Source organism: Chiloscyllium plagiosum, unplaced genomic scaffold (genome assembly GCF_037043375.1).
Source record: "Chiloscyllium plagiosum isolate Xiang-an unplaced genomic scaffold, Cpla_swu_hap1 HiC_scaffold_2, whole genome shotgun sequence".
NCBI lineage: Eukaryota > Metazoa > Chordata > Chondrichthyes > Orectolobiformes > Hemiscylliidae > Chiloscyllium > Chiloscyllium plagiosum.
This window is the reverse complement of record NW_028270140.1, coordinates 25926788-25942110: the sequence shown is the minus strand read 5'-3', so window position 1 is coordinate 25942110 and position 15323 is coordinate 25926788. Positions and strand designations below refer to the sequence as shown.

Sequence of the window (15323 nt, the reverse complement as noted above, 5' to 3'; positions counted from 1 at the left end):
TTTTCACAATTTTCCAGTCCTGTGGCACCATATCCAAAGAAACTTCAAAATTGTTGTTGGATTTTCTGCTATATGCAATCTTGCTTTCCTCAATTGTCCTGGGTGTCTTTTAACTTTGAGTGTTTCAAACCTTCTTAGCTCCCATTTCTATCTTTTTTTTCCCTATCTAAATTCTCTAATCACTCATTCTCTTCTGCAACATTAATTTCATCCTCTTGTGAAGACAAATGCAAAATATTCAGTCAGTGTAATAATCAGTATATTCTAGTGCCTCTCAATGAAATTTTAACTGTTCTTCCCTTTGCAGCCCCATCATTGTTTGGACCATTCTTTCTCTTTGATACATTTTCTTGAAATAGATTTTAACCTTTTTTGCTTTTTTGCTATTCAGGGGGTTGTTGATTTGGAATTCATATCTTTTCTCTTGACAACTATACATTAAATTGCACCTGAATTGTCTTCAACCAGAAGGCCAGCAGTTGCTTATTCATGGTTTTCCTGCCCTGTTGGTCTTTCCAATCCAGCTGTATAAGCACCTTGGTCTCAATCTATGTAAAATGCAGAGTATGTTTTAATACGTTTACACGTGTAATACACACAGGTGGCATAGTGGCTCAGTGGTTAGCACTGCTGCTTCACAGCACCAGGAACCTGGGTTCAATCCCTACTTTGGGTGACTGTCTGTGCGGAGTTTCCACATTCTCCCCGTGTCTGTATGGGTTTCCTCTCAGTGCTTCGGTTTCCTCCCACAATCCAAAGATGTGCAGATCAGGTGTATTTGCCATGCTAAATTGCCCCGAGTGTTAGGTGCATTAGTGAGGGGTAAATATAGTGTAGGGGAATGGGTTTGGGTGGGTTATTATTTGGAGGGTCGGAGGCCTGTTACCACACTGTAGGGAGCCTAATCTAAAATAATCCTCACCAACCGATCCAAGAAAGACCCAGTATGTTTCAAACAGAGGTTAAGCAAGGCTGTGTCATGGCTCCAATGCTGTTTTGCATCTTCCTTCCCAAAACACTCCACCTCATATCCATTAAATGTCCTACTGGCTTGGAGCTAGTCTACAGAATAGGCAGGAACTGTGTTCTATCTGTATCACTATTAACTAAGATCGAAAGCATAAGACTTCCTAAACAAATCCTCTGCTCCGAGGTTCATCAAGGCAATTGATTATCAAGAGGGCAGGGGAAGCAATTCAGGCACGTTCTGAAAGTCTCCCCAAAAATTACGCAACATGTCCACTGACTGATGGGAATTTCTAGCCTATAGTCACTGAACCCAGTGAACAAGTCATTGTAAAGTTTCCAACCATTTTGAGCAACCCAAATTCCATTACTTAAGTGTAAGTAATGGAAGGACATGCAAAAACCTGGCATGAGCACATAAAAAAACCTGAGCATGAGCATACAACAACCTGAGCATGTCACCTGCCTCTTCAAGAACCACCTAGCCCACCTAAGTCAGAGTATGCACATCTGGCATTGGACTATTTAATCACCTCAGGATCCACAAAACTGAATTGGTAGAAAGCCATCCTTGATCCTAACGGACTGCTGGAGAAGAGACATGCTTGTCCTGCTGCTTTCAAAAATTTTGCAGATGTGAACATCAAGATTTCTTAGTTCCAGCATGCCACTTAAATTCATATTTTCTGGTATTGCCCCATCAGAGATGGCCAATTACAATGGTAGATTTTCAGGAAGTGTTCACTCTGTCTGAACCTAGCTAAGGTATCGAATGTCACCCCAGTAATTAGAGATTATCGGTTCAAGTTTGATGTGCTCAAATCACATTCACTCACATAGTAATATATGTTTATTCCAGACTTGGTTAGCTGTTTTTCCAAGGTAAAAACAATGACTGCAGATGCTGGAAACCAAATTCTGGATCAATGGTGCTGGAAGAGCACAGCAATTCAGGCAGCATCGAGGAGCTGTTTTTCCAGGCTGGAATGCAAAATCATCAATTGCTGATTCAGAGACTGGGAAACTACAGCTAAGTGATGGACTCATTCCCATTTCATAAAGATATATACAATAGAGTTCAATCACAATGTATTTAGTTATAAACAGATATCTCTATATAACTTCCTGAACATTTATGTTCCAATCTTTCCCATGTTTTTAATCAATGATGTAAGCATTTCAAGCATTATAGTGCTTTTCCATCTTTCATCTTATTTATTGCCTTTGTTGTCCTTCTCTTTTAGTTAAAAATTCTATTAGGTTTGAGCCTTTTTAGGTGAATTAAATCAATGTCAATATTATTTTCTTTTTGTACCTCAATAATATTAGTTCTATTGCATCATTTTTGCATTTAGTTCTTAAGTGTACTCCTGCTATTTTTGCTTATTTCTTTTAAGGCACCTTCTTTATTTCTATTGATTTGTTAGGATTGAGCCCTCCACTATCATCTGATGAAAGAGCGACGCTCCAGAAGCTAGTGTGCTTCCAATTAAACGTGTTTGACTATAACCTGGTGTTGTGTGATTTTTAACTTTATTTCTATTGCTTCTTTTGTGTTTTTTTATGCTGAGTGCCACTAATCTCCTTTGTTTTTCGCACATGAGGTCAACCCTTGCTAGCTGATGCAATTGTTCGAGCATATCACACTGACCTTCCAACCATTGTTCTTGTGTCTTTTATATTTTTCTTCTTAACTGGTTAGCAAGGTTAGATCACATGGAATTCAGGCAGAATTAACCATGTGGATACAAAATTGGCTCAAAGGTAGGAGACAGGGGCTGGTGGTGGAGCGTTGCTTTTTAGACTGGAGGCCTGTAGCCAGAGGTGTGCTGCAGGGATTGGTGTTTAATCCATTGCTTCTTGTCATTTATACAAATGACTTGGATGTCAATATAAGAGGTATAGTTAAGTTTGCAGATGACACCAAAATTGGTGGTGTAGTGGACAGCGGAGAAGGTTACCTCAGAGTACAATGGGATCTTGATCAGATGGGCCAATGGGCCGAGGAGTGGCAGATTGAGTTAAATTTAGATAAATGTGTGGTGTTGCATTTTGGTAAGGCAAACTAGTGCAAAACTTACACACCTAATTGTAATGTCCTGAGGAGTGTTGCCGAATAAAGAGACCTTAGAGTGCAGATTCATAGCTCCTTGAAAGTGGAGTCACAAGTGGACAGGGTAATGAAGAAAGCATTTAGTATGCTTGACCTTATTGGTCAGACTATTGAGTATAAAAGTTGCGAGGTCATGTTGTGACTGTACAGGACATTGGTTAGGCCACATTTGGAATACTGCATTCAGTTCTAGTCTTCCTACTACAGGAAAGATGTTGTTAAACTTGAAAGGGTTCAGAAAAGATTTATGAGGATGTTTCCAGGATTGGGGAGGGGTTTGATCCAAAGGGAATGACTGAATAGACTGGGGCTATTTTCCCTGGAGCATCAGAGGCTGACAGGTAAACTTATAGAGGTCTATAAAATCATCAGGAATATGGATAGGGTAAATAATCAAGGGTAGGGGAGTCCAAAACTAGACAGCAAAGTTTGAGGTGAGAGGGGCAAGATTGAAAAAGGACCTAAGGGGCAATGTTTTCACACAGAGAATGGTGTGTGCATAGAATGAGCTGTCAGAGTAGGTGGTGGAGGTTGGTACAATTACAACTTTTAAAGACATCTGGATGGGTATATGAACAGGAAAGGATATTAGCCAAATGCTAGCAAATGGGAGTAGATTCGTTTTAGAATATATGGTCTACATGGATGAGTTGAACTAAAGAATTTGTTTCAAAGCTGTTTGCATTTGTTTACATCTCTATGACTCAATGACTCTTTAACTCATTATTCAAGTTTCTACTTTTTAGCTTGCTTGCTTTACTCTTGGTATTCTTCTATTTTCTCCATTCTTCTACTTTATATAACTTTGAAATTATAATTCATCGTTTATTGATCCCTTTTCCTCTTAAAAACCCAAGCTGTTTGCACCTCCTTCCTTGACAAATTCTTTAGTTTGTTTCTATTTCTTCTCTGTGTTGATGTCTTTTCCAGCTAATGCTTTGTTTACCTATTTTAGAAGTTCTTCATTCACATGTTTCAAACATTTTGGTTCTGTTTTCTGCGAATTCTTCTTCAATTAGAATACTGCTTCCAATTTCACAAGGTTAAGGTTTGTATCTGCATCTGCGTTGGGTCCTGGTTGAGCTTTTGAGTTTTAAACATTAAGGCAAGACATTTGACATCCCATTGTATCATTCAATTGAAATCTTCATCTATTGCCAAACATTTTCAATGCATATATTTTCCTTTTATGTTGCCTAAACTACATATTTGACATATTGAGTCCTGATCTTTGGTTAAAAAAAAAGTCTATCAGTTTGGCCTCATGCACTTCATGTTTTACATAATGGATCTTCTTTTTTGTCTCTTTCTTCTTCAACAATGCAATCTTCCATAATAATCTCCAGTCTGTTAGGTTTTCAGTTCTATCTCACATTTAGTCACCTTTCTTTGGATGTTAATATGTTGGAGAAAGTGAAGATTGCAGATACTGGAGATCAGAGCTGAAAAATGTGTTGCTGGAAAAGCGCAGCAAGTCAGACAGCATCCAAGGAGCGGGAGAATCGACGTTTCGGGCATAAGCCCTTCTTCAGGAATGTTAATATGTTGACCTAGTTGTCTGAACATTTACCACGTTCACTGATAGTCCATTTAGTTCTATGGGCATCAATCCACCTTAATCACATTTTGCTTTATTTTCACATCTGCCACTCCCCCTTTCTAACAGTACTGCTACTCCACAATTCCTTTCCTTTTACTTCAGATTATATAATGCACATTTAATCACTTACGAAGTCACCTTTTCAGGTCCTTTGTATTTGATATAACTCCAGGACGTTTCATTTTTCCTTTTCATTTTTCTTATTTTAAGTTCTCTAACTTCCCTTTCCTGTTCATTGTCCAAACATCCCATTTTCCAATTCATGTGTTATTGACAGATTTGTACATTTGGGGATTTCACTGGATGGTGATCTGTGAGGTCTGACTCTCTCCCTTGCCAAACATAATAGCATCTGCCTATTGATAGGGACTCCCATCTACATCTGATGGTGTTAATTTATGCCACCCTGAGACTTATTTTAGCTGATTTTAGCTAATGTTATGGTATCAGCAATAACATTAGCAAATTTGCTGATGATACAAAGCTGGGTGGCAGGGTGAAATGTGATGAGGATGTTAGGAGATTACAGGGTGACCTGGACAAGTTAGGTGAGTGGGCAGATGCATGGCAGATGCAGTTTAATGTGGATAAATGTATGGTTATCCACTTTGGTGGCAAGAACAGGAAGGCAGATTACTACCTCAATGGAATCAATTTAGGTAAAGGGGCAGTACAGAGAGATCTGGGTGTTCTTGTACACCAGTCAATGAAGGCAAGCATGCAGGTACAGAGGTAGTGAAGAAGGCTAATAGCATGCTGGCCTTCATAACAAGAGGAATTGAGTTTAGAAGCAAAGAAGTGCTTCTGCAGCTGTACAGGGCCCTGGTGAGACTACACCTGGAGTACTGTGTGCAGTTCTGGTCTCCAAATTTGAGGAAAGACATTCTGGCTATTAAGGGAGTGCAGCGTAGGTTCACAAGGTCAATTCCTGGAATGGCGGGATTACCTTACACTGAAAGACTGTAGCGACTGGGCTTGTATACCCTTGAGTTTAGAAGACTGAGAGGGGATCTGATTGAGACATATAAGATTATGAAAGGATTGGACACTCTGGCAGCAGGAAACATGTTTCCGCTGATGGGTGAGTGCCGAACCAGAGGACACAGCTTAAAAATACAGGGTAGACCATTTAGGACAGAGATGAGGAGAAACTTCTTCACCCAGAGAGTGGTGGCTGTGTGGAATGCTCTGCCCCAGAGGGCAGTGGAGGCCCAGTCTCTGGATTCATTTAAGAAAGAGTTGGATAGAGCTCTCAAAGATAGTGGAATCAAGGGTTATGGAGATAAGGCAGGAAGAGGATACTGATTAGGAATGATCAGCCATGATCATATTGAATGGTGGTGCAGGCTCGAAGGGCTGAATGGCCTACTCCTGCACCTATTGTCTATTGTCTATTGATTCAGCATTGGTTCGCCATTGCCTTCCACGGAGTTGCTAGTTTACTTGCCAAACACTTAAACATGACTATGATAATACTGGGCTACAATTATACCCCCAGCAGATCCCATACAATGTGCCTGAGAAAGATATTTACTTATCAGGAGAATGGCCAGGGGATCTCATGCAGGTGATAATGACCATGCTACCAAAGAAACCAAAGGCGATCTGATGTTTGAACTGATTGCATTGACCGGATAAAACTCTTGGCAGTTATGAAATCCAAAATCACTGCATCAATCCCTTGACTGGCCTTTGCACCTTCATGGTCTCAAGATATATGGACTGTTTGTTTCACTTTAAGTGGAGATGGTAGTACAGTGGTAATCTCACTGGTGTATTAATTTACACGCCCTACTTAATGTTTTGAGAATATGCATTTAAACTCCACCATGACACCAGTACACTTGAAATTCAATTAATGTTAATTGTGAAAACTAAGCAAACTCTGGTCTAGTTTGTAATTGAGCAGGAAGTTACCTGGGAGTATAGGGTGCAGTAATCAGTTGCTCCTGTCAAAATGTGTTGCTATATACTTCTTTACAGTTGCTTGACTGTCTGTCATATTGATTTTTGCTAGTTTAGTAGCTGCCTATCTGATTTTTGTGCATGGTTCAGCTATGTGGCTGGTTAGCTCAATTGACTAGATGATTACTGTATGGTTCAGAAAAGGTAGACATAGGACTTCGCATTCTGCCCCTGAGAATGGTAGGCCATAAAAAACCACCAGTAATAAAAAAAAATTGCCAAGGAAGCAGCACAGATGAAGCAGTGCACTAAGGCCTTTAGCAGAGCACATATATCAAAATTAAATACACTATGATAGCAATGGCAAAGGCCACATTTTGTAAGAAAAGCCAGTGACTATTTTGAAATTGAGTAAATAAGTAAACAATTTTGAAAGAAGCTTGACTTCAAGTGTTTTGTATGGATGTGGAGATTTGGACAATAGGAAAGGGAACAACCTGGTAAGTAGCTGGGAAGTGTGGATTTGGAAGAAAATGGAATAGATCAAATGGATTGAGGAAATGCAGTAGAGAGTGAATGAAGGAGGATATTTGTTGAACAGAACTGGGGAAAGGTAGAAGTCTGGCTAGGATTCATCATAATAGGCAGTTGACCTGAAAAATCCATTACTGAGAGAAGACTTCAACGCAAATGAGGAAGAGTATATCAATGCTGAATGGCTTGAAAATTGACCAAAGTGATTGGTAAAGGAAAAGACTGGCAATAGGCTAGAAAGACATGGAGAAGAATATGAGTTAAGCACATGTCTTCAGGAAGACTGAACATAAAATGACTTATTAAAATCAATACCATATGTAACCGAATCCAGAAAATTAATCATATCTAATCAATCATTTTATCCGGTTACATGAACCGGTTGTTTATTTCGATTCGTTGTTATCGCTGCTGTTTGTTCAGTGGGTGTAGGTAATTTGAGTAATTGCACAACTGGGGTCGCAAGAGAATTCTCTCACTATAAAATAGTTTCTTCAAATCGTTTACTTTCGACACTCCACCAGAGTCGTGTCTCGGCCATCCCTGGCACACGGAGCAGCCGCGGTCCTTTATTGATCCTCGGAAAGATTTCCAAGAAGCGGCGTTAAAGGAACTTCTCTATTAGTTAAAAGAATGCCACAGTCGAAAATAATTTTGAAGATAAAACACATTTACTACCCTCTTCTCACAGCCGTTGGTATTCCAGGTAAATCATCTTAACCGGTTACTGTTAACATCGACTAGTTTTACTGCCTTTTTCCGATGTTGCTTACCGTGTTTGAACGGGCGGCCGGTTTAATATGTGTTGATCAGTGTCCCATTTCAATGGGACAGTTCCTGGGCTCGCTGCTATTTATTTAATGTTGACTGGAAGGACAATACAATCGGTGCTAATAGAGGCAGCATTAACAGTCTAGCAAGCTCGCCAAGCTGTGCAGTCGGTCCTTGATATGCGTTTCAAAGAGTTCTTAGATTGTTAAGATTTGGAAGGATTTTTGAGAAATATATTACCGGGGAGAACTCCCCCTGACCCACAAATACGGTGTAAAATGCTGGGTAAAACTATTGGCTATCAGAAGAAGTTAACGTTGTAAGTCCACGTTTCTCCTACAGTCCATTAGCAGAACAATTTCCCGATGATTGTAGGTACAGACGATATGTGGGAGATGGTACTGTAATAGATCCTTTGTGTTAAGATTATGTTCCAATTCATTTATTATCATTTAATTCCCATTTGATAGAATGTGTAGTGGTGGGAGCATCTGCTGCTGTGATGATGTCTTGCTATATCTCTCTCGCCTGTCTGCACTGTAATGAATCCAGAACATTTGGAATGTTAGACATGGTGAAACATATTTGGTATTGAATCTTTCCAAGATAATAAAATTGCCACGCGTGAACCGAAGCTACATTTCCAACATTTCCAAACATTGAAACTTCTGCATTAATTATTCTAACCACGTGTCACGAACATTTAGTGTGTATTTATCTGTGAAGTAATTTATTACTTTGTTTTCTACTGGTTAATACAGAGGGCACAGTATTCTGCCCGCTAATGATCCTGGAGTTAAACGCTGTACAGCTACGAAATGACATAAAAGGTGGTTAATTCGTTTAAAGGTCGCAGTTTAAAAAAAATCAAAATTATCTTCAAAAGAAGGAGGTACTTCGTACGGTAAAGTATTATGACTGGATTTGCAAATTGACTGGCTGACCAAACGATAGACTTCCTCATTGCCCGATTGAGGCTGGGTAAGCATTTACCGTCCATCCTTAATGGTGGTGGTTTGTCTACGTTTATTATTTATCTACCATCTACTATGTAACAAAGAATTAATTACTAATAGAATGTAATCAGAATATTCATTAATGAACGCTTTTAAGTAATGAATTTCTGACAACAAAGTGTTAGTCAGGAAATCGTTCCTTGCGTACAGCCATCACTTGAATATTCTTGGTCTGTCCATATTCACGCTGGCCTCTGACACTCCCCGGTTCAGGCTATCGCTCCTCTTGCAGATCAGGCATTCTAGGATCTCCAGCATCTCGTGTTACACGTTGTACTTTAATCTCAGCTATTCGGGACGGCGTTCACCACCTCTTCATCAAAATAGCCCGAATGAGCCTTTCCGTTACTTTACCCGTTCTTTTCTCACCTTGCGATGTTCCGAATTTCATTGGAACTGTCACCCTCTCAGCCGCAGTACTTTGACGAGCGCAATTCTCCCAGGGTCATAGTTCACCTGCAAATTCCCACACGCATCATATACTTTACCAATTCCATATCTCCCATACGTGGTCCACAACATATCCTCTGTCCATCCCATAACCCGTACTGCGCAAGGTTCTCTCAATCCAGTTGCAGGACGTGGTCCTAAGATATAGGAGCAAAATTAAGTCATTCGGCCCATCCAATCTGCTGAGCCATTATCGTGGGATCATGGCTGATACCTTAAAGGTATTCTCCGGTTTTCTCCCTGTAACTTGTGATCCCCTTACTAATCAAAAACCTATCTATCTCTGTCTTAAATGCACTCAATGACTTGGTTCCATAGCCTTCTGTGGCAATGAGTTTAACAGATTCACCACCCTCTGTTTGACGAAATCCCTCCTCAGTTCTGAGATATCACCTCTTCACTCTGAATCTGTGCCCTCAGGTCCTAGTCTGTCCTACATGTGGAAAAACCTTATCTATGTCAACCATATTCAGATCTTTCAGTATTCTATAAATTTCAATGACATATCTCACCTCCCCCCCCAAAGTGTATAACTCTAGGTGCAGACTAAGAGTCCTTAGCTGTTCCTCATATGACAAGTCCATCATCTCCAGTATTATTCTCATAAACCACCTCTGGACCCCCTCCCAGGCCAGCAGATATATGGGGCCTAAACTGCTCATAATATTCCAAATTTGCTTTTATCAGAGTGTCATACAGCCTCAATAGCACATCCCTTCTCTTGTAGTCCTCTCAAAATGAATGCTAACCTTGCATTTGCCTTACTAAATGACAACTGAACCTACAAATTAACCTTATGAGAATCCTGAACACAGACTCCTAAGTCAATTTGTGCTTCAGATTTCCAAAGCCTTTCCACATTTAGAAAATGGTCCAGGTCTCTATTCCTCCCAGCAAAGAAGGTAACCTCACACTTTCCCACATTGTGTTACAGCTGCCACTTTTTTGCGTACTCTCATAGCCTGTTCAAGTCCTTCTGCAGCTTCCCTACCACCTCAACACTATCTGTCCCTCGACCTATCTTTGCCATCTGAAAATCTAACAACAATACCTTCATTCAAATCACTAATGTATAATGTGAGTATGTAATAAGTGAATATTTATGACCAACTAACATGGCACAATATAGTAAGCATTGTGTTTTGTGAATTATTTTAAAATAAGCTTTCTGTTGTGAATTTAATTGGTCATTTTCTTCTGTTTCCTAACAGTTAACTTTCTGACAATTCTGGTCCTGTCACGGGGAAAATGCGGCCTTTCAAAATGTGTCTCTTGCTATTTGGTAGGCATGGCAATGGCAGATCTACTGGTCATTATCATTGATGTGATGTTAAATAAAATTATGGCATCTAATTTTCCACTGACATTCCTTCACATTACACCCATTTGTGCTTTAAGACGCACAATTCTTCAATCAACAACAGATGCTTCTGTTTGGTTAACAGTCACATTTACCTTTGATCGTTTTATAGCCATTTGTTGTCAGAACCTAAAAACTAAATACTGTACTGTAAAAACAGCAGTGACCGTTGTGGGGATAGTGAGTGTCCTGAGCTGTTTGAACAACATACCTTGGTATTTTACGTTTGAATCTCAATATACAATTAACAATGTTCCTTAGCTTTGTCCCAGAAAGTCTATTTATTATACGTCTCACATGTGGATGATATTTGCTTGGTTTGATGTCATATTAACCCCTTGTACCCCATTCTTTCTGATTCTTCTGCTGAATGCTGCAACGGTCAAGCATATTTTAGTGACCAGTAGAGTCCGCAAGGGACTTATAGGCCACAATAAAGCAACCAGTGAGAGTGATCCAGAGTTGGAGCACCGCCGGAAGTCTATTATACTACTGCTCAGTATATCAGGAACATTTATCTTGCTGTGGATGTTGCACGTTCTACTCTTCTTGTATACCCGGATTACAAACCATTACAGTTATGCCAGCCAGAATGACCCACTGTACATTTTACAACAGACTGGGCCCATGTTACTACTCTTGAGTTGCTGCACAAATACAGGCATTTATGCAGTTACTCAGGCTAAATTCAGGGAAGAGCTCAAGAATGTGGTGAAATATCCACTCAAACTAATTCTTAAATCGATTAAATAAAACTAATTTGTGCATTATAGAATAAAATGAGAATAAAATCATGCTTGATATTCTATGGTTATATTTTATCCTTGTTATTGCAACTGTCTCATCACTTCACTAAGCCAGGAAAATAAAAAAGAAAAGTTCTTCTCAATGTTTTTCCTTACGAAACAGAAAATAACTGTTACCTTCCAGTGGAAATAATTTGCAGCCAGTTCAGCCAAAATAACGTTGCCCAGAGAAAAAAGTCTAGTCTATCTTGAAAGGCATTCCATTCCATCTTGAATAGGCCATCTCCTATCATTCCTGTAAACAATCCTACTGTTCCAGAAGAACTGATGTCTACCTGACCAGACCACTGCTCCCCCATCCCCATGATAGCTGCTTTTTCCCAAAGCAACTATTATCAAGTCTGTCTCTCCAAACAAACCCTTCCTTCCCAAAACATTGTTTAGCCTACACAAGGCACCAGTCAGACCACAGGTGATGCGCACAATCATTTAATGTGCTTTAGTTTGACTCCTATATTGCTATTATGCTCCAATATCTATCTACTGTTCTCATTTCTCATTGCTACAGTGAGTTCTCATAAGGCTTTTACCATGTCCATGTAAACACTTGGATCATGGTCCCAAAGCTTTTTGGTTCTCATCACTGTGGTTCCTGACTGAACAACATTGTAAAATATATTTGTCAGGCACGGATGGCTGGTGTTATTTGTTACAATTAACAGGAAGGAAAGAAAGCCCAAGTCATGTCTGCCAATCAGGAATATTCCTGTCACTTATTTAAATTTCTTGCTCAGATAGCAATATGCCACTCACAGTCTCATATTGGAACAGTAACTTCACTCTTTCCCCTGTACTGTGTCTTCTGTGGAGAACATCAGCCAATGTCTACCCCAGTACAATGATCACCAAAAATCCTTGCACATTTTCTCGACACTGGGTACTTGCTGGAAGTGCACAAATAACTGGTTGACTGGAATTCAAATATATTTTAGGGCTCTCCTACTCAGCACCTCAACTATGAATAATAAGTTAACTAGCATGACTACTGTGGATCCCAGTTTCACCGATTCCATTCTCCAGACTTTGCTTTATATTACAGAACCCAGAGCCACATCATTCTTTCAGCATATTCAAGAATTTGACCTAAACTTACTTGAAAATATATTTGAGTTCCAATCAACCAGTTATTTGTGCACTTCCGGCTTGTCTCCCATGTATTCCTTCTGAAATATCTTCTTTTAGGAAGCATAAGTACAAGTTATTGAGGATTCAGTGTTCAGTCTGTGTTGAATTATGTTATTTGAAACTTAAAAATATATTCCATATAAATGGTTTCATTACCATTTAAAATAAATAAGTTAAGAGGGAGTCTGAGTGTTTATGCCATTTTTAGCATTAAAGATCACTTTCAATAAGTGAATGAGACTGAAATGAAAGGTAGGGGAACCCTCTCTGCTCCACTTCACTCCACACGGAGTCATAGAGTTGTAGAGATGTACAGCACAGAAACAGTCACTTTTAGTCTAACTTGTCCATGCCAACCAGATATCTGAACTCAATTTAGTCCCACCTGCCAGCACCCAGCCCATATCCGTCCAAATCCCTCCTATTCATATACCCATTCAGATGCCTTTTAAATGTTCAATTGTACTAGCTTCCAGCACTTCTTCTGGCAGCTCCTTCCATACATGTACCACCCTCTGTGTGAAAAGGTTTCACCTTAGCCCTATCACCCTAAACCTATGCCTTCTAGCTCTGGACTCCCCCACCCCAGGGAAAAGACTCTTGCTTATTTACCCTATCCATGCCCCTCATAATTTTGTAAACCTCTGTAAGGTCAACCCTCAGCCTCCAACGCTCCGGGGAAAACAGCCCCAGCCTGTTTAGCTCTCCCTACAGCCAAATCCTCCAACCCTGGCAACATCCTTGTAAATCTTTTCTGAACCCTTTCAGGTTTCACAACATCTTTCCAATAGCAAGGAGACCAGAATTGCACGCAATATTCCAACAGTGGCCTAACCAATGTCCTGTACAGCCGCAACATGACCTCCCAACTCGTGTACTCAATAGTCTGACCAATAAAGGAAAGCATACTAAACACCTTCTTCACTATCCTATCATGATCCAGGTGAGGTGTTGTTACTATCCAGCCATTGTATAAACATATATTCAATCCTCCTGCTCATCAGCAAAGATATTGGTAGACATCATCCTGTCGTGATAATGTTGTTAGGAGAAAGTGAGGATTGCAGATGCTGAAGATCAGAGTCAAGAGTGTGGTGCTAGAAAAACACAGTAGGTCAGGCAGCATCCGAAGAGCAGCATAAACCCTTCATCAGGAATGAGGCTTGTGATAATGTTGTTGCCTTAGTAATCCAGTGACCCCCTGGTGGCTTAGCTTCATAATCCCACCATGACAGCTGGTGGAATTTAAATTAAAGTAACTCAATATGGAATTGAAAGCTAGTCTCAGTAATTGTGATCATGAAGTGATTGTAGCCCAAAAAAGTCTATTTGGTTCACAAGTGCAATTTAGAGAAGAAAATCTGTCATCTTTACCTTGTTTGATCCTCAGCAATTCATTTAACTCTTTACTGCCCTCCATCATGACTTACCAACAACTCACTTCAAGAGTAATTACTGATGGGAAACAAATGCTGGCCTTCCCAGTGGTGTCAACATCCAATGAATTTTTTAAAATAAATACTGTCAAGGTGATACAAACCGAAGCTTAGACTTTAACTAAAACATGATCAAAATGAGGTAATTCTCACATTGTCAATGATGCAAACCAAGCATTTTTCATAATCTTGAATGAACAGGAAGTATACTTGCAATTCGGGCTTAGTCAATCTCTGGGTTTCTTCCCAAGTTCTTTAATTGACTGTCATTTGAAACTCAACAATATTCATTTGCTCACTCTCTCCTCTGCACTCATAAGAATAATTTACTGCCACTTCCGACACCTTCAGTAGGATGCCACCACCAGATGTATATTCCCCTCCCTTCTCATGTCAGTGTTTGGCAGGGACCGTTCCCTCCAAGACACTTTGGTTCACTCCTTCTCCACTACCAGCACCTCCCAACTCTCCCATGGCTCCTTCCCATACAATTGCAAAAGGTGTAACACCTGCCCATTTGCTTCCTCCTACTTCACTTTCCAAGGACTCAAACATACCCTCCAGGTGAAGCAGTGATTTACCTGCACTTTACTCAATTTAGTCTACTTTATTCACTGCTCACAATGTGGTGTCCTCTACATTGAGGAGACAAAATGCAGGCTGAGTGACTGCTTTGCAGAATACCTACATTCCATCTGCAGAAATGATCCTGAGCTTCCAGTGTTGTCACTTCAACACACCACCATGTTTCCTGGCCAACATATCTATCTGGGGCTTGCTGCACTGCTCCAGCAAAGCTCAGTGCAAGCTGGAAGAACACACCTCATTTTTTTCCTTCGGGATCCTGTAGCCTTCCAGACTCTATATTGAGTTCAATAAGTTTAGGGCCTAAGTCTGTTTTTCCATGTCCTTCTCCCAATCCCCGCACACCAGGCCTTATTACCACATGGGCTGCTACAACGATCAATCTATTGTCAGCTACTAATGGCCCGCATTAGCAGCAATTCATTCTCCCAAACAGGCCATTACCATTCCTTTGTCTGTCCAGGTGCTGTTCTCTATCTCTGGACTCCATCTCTACTTATCATTTGTTCCCCCTCACCCCCTCTCCACATTGCTCTAAACACTGTCTTCAACATATGATGTATATCAATCTTTTCCTAGCTGCAATCAGTTCTGAAGAAAGGTCACTGGACACGGGGCATTAACTCTGCTTTCTTTCCACAGATGCTGCTGAGTGT

The 15323-nt window shown here is 40.2% G+C and overlaps 1 long non-coding RNA gene across 1 annotated transcript; it reads left to right on the top strand.

Moving 5' to 3' along the window:
- Positions 1–7617: 7617 nt before the first annotated feature.
- LOC148151835 (uncharacterized) lies at positions 7618–11500 on the top strand. The gene is made up of 3 exons (XR_015758976.1): positions 7618–7824; positions 8651–8870; positions 10567–11500. It is a non-coding gene; the product is annotated as an uncharacterized LOC148151835 (long non-coding RNA).
- The last annotated feature ends 3823 nt before the right edge of the window (positions 11501–15323 follow it).